Source organism: Paroedura picta, chromosome 6 (assembly GCF_049243985.1).
Source record: "Paroedura picta isolate Pp20150507F chromosome 6, Ppicta_v3.0, whole genome shotgun sequence".
NCBI lineage: Eukaryota > Metazoa > Chordata > Lepidosauria > Squamata > Gekkonidae > Paroedura > Paroedura picta.
The window spans coordinates 101,219,867-101,221,302 of record NC_135374.1 but is presented as its reverse complement, the minus strand read 5'-3'; the positions used below and the strand labels follow the sequence as shown (position 1 = coordinate 101,221,302).

Below are 1,436 nucleotides of genomic sequence, written 5' to 3'. Positions count from 1 at the left end.
CCTGAAAGCTTTGCCCATGAGGCTGGGAGTTCAATCCCAGCAGCCAGCTCAAGGTTGACTCAGCCTTCCATCCTTCCGAGGTCGGTAAAATGAGTACCCAGCTTGCTGGGGGGTAAACGGTCATGACTGGGGAAGGCACTGGCAAACCACCCCGTATTGAGTCTGTCATGAAAACGCTGGAGGGCGTCACCCCAAGGGTCAGACATGACTCGGTGCTTGCACAGGGGATACCTTTACCTTTAGGATGCTTAGAGCTGATCCTGCGTTGAGCAGGGGGTTGGACTAGATGGCCTGTATGGCCCCTTCCAACTCTATGATTCTATGGTTGTTGAGCTAAATGGGGAAGGGGGTTTCCCACCAAGCCCACCATGGTCTTCACCCAAATGTGATGCCAACAGATGCTGAAAAGTTCACTCGGTTATTTCACAGTTGATGCATTCATAGGATGCTTCCAGCCCTCAACATCTACTCTTTTTTTTTGTTTGTTTTACAATTTAATTTTTATGTATAGAAAGACTCAAGACAAATCTGAGACACCTACCAAAGCTTAGTGGCTAATTCCTTAGCCTTGCCTTTCTCAAGCTTGGCAGTGCGAGCCACTGACTCGGGTCCCAGGACGTTCCCACCCCCAATGACGGCGGATCTCATTGTATCTCTCATTGTAGTTGGTCTTTACTGCTTTTCCACCGGTTTTGCCAGGGCTCCCTTGTCTTCCGGGTTAACTTATGTGAAAGCAACACAGGTGCAGGCCTTCCAGTGGACAAGGCAGCCAAGCCTCACGTTGCGCTTGATGATGCAATAGGACAGGGGTAGTCAACCTATGGTCCTCCAGATGTCCATGGACTACAATTCCCATGAGCTCATGGGAACTGTAGTCCATGGACATCTGGAGGACCACAGGTTGACTACCCCTGCAATAGGGAACTCCCATTTTGCGACACAGAACAGGCTGGAACACAACCAGATTTAGCAAAGGTGACAAGTGATACATTGACTAAGACATGCCAATTTCATTTTGAGTAGGCCACTGCTCAGGGTTAAAAAGCTCGTATCATTTGGCTCTTCACAGGTATTTTTCAGGTGACATAATTCAAGCATCATTGCAGCTCAGCATCTCCTTTTGATCCCTGGACCTTTCCTTCCCTGCTTCCGTATGCCAAACGCTGAAGCCTTACCACCGGCTCCAGCAATTGGAATGCAATTCATTGAAAAGTGCCCTTTGTTTATGTCTTTTTCAGCTGACGAACGCTGTCTGACTAATAATTAAATTAGGATGGATGGCAGCACCAATTGAAAAAGCAGAGAGCTTTAGCCCTGGGGGGTGCGAAAGACGCAGTGCATTATCCTTACAGGAAGTTTTAGAGAAGATTACTTATTTTAGCATTCAAACCGACAGCCATTGAAAAAAAGGTTGTATACTCAGGATCATTATTTTG

At 47.4% G+C, this 1,436-nt stretch overlaps 1 non-coding gene across 1 annotated transcript; it reads right to left on the bottom strand.

The window, feature by feature from the left end:
* Positions 1 to 1,026: 1,026 nt before the first annotated feature.
* On the bottom strand, positions 1,027 to 1,106 carry LOC143840858 (small nucleolar RNA SNORD36). Its single transcript, XR_013232449.1, has one exon. It is a non-coding gene; the product is annotated as a small nucleolar RNA SNORD36 (small nucleolar RNA).
* Between the last annotated feature and the right edge of the window lie 330 nt (positions 1,107 to 1,436).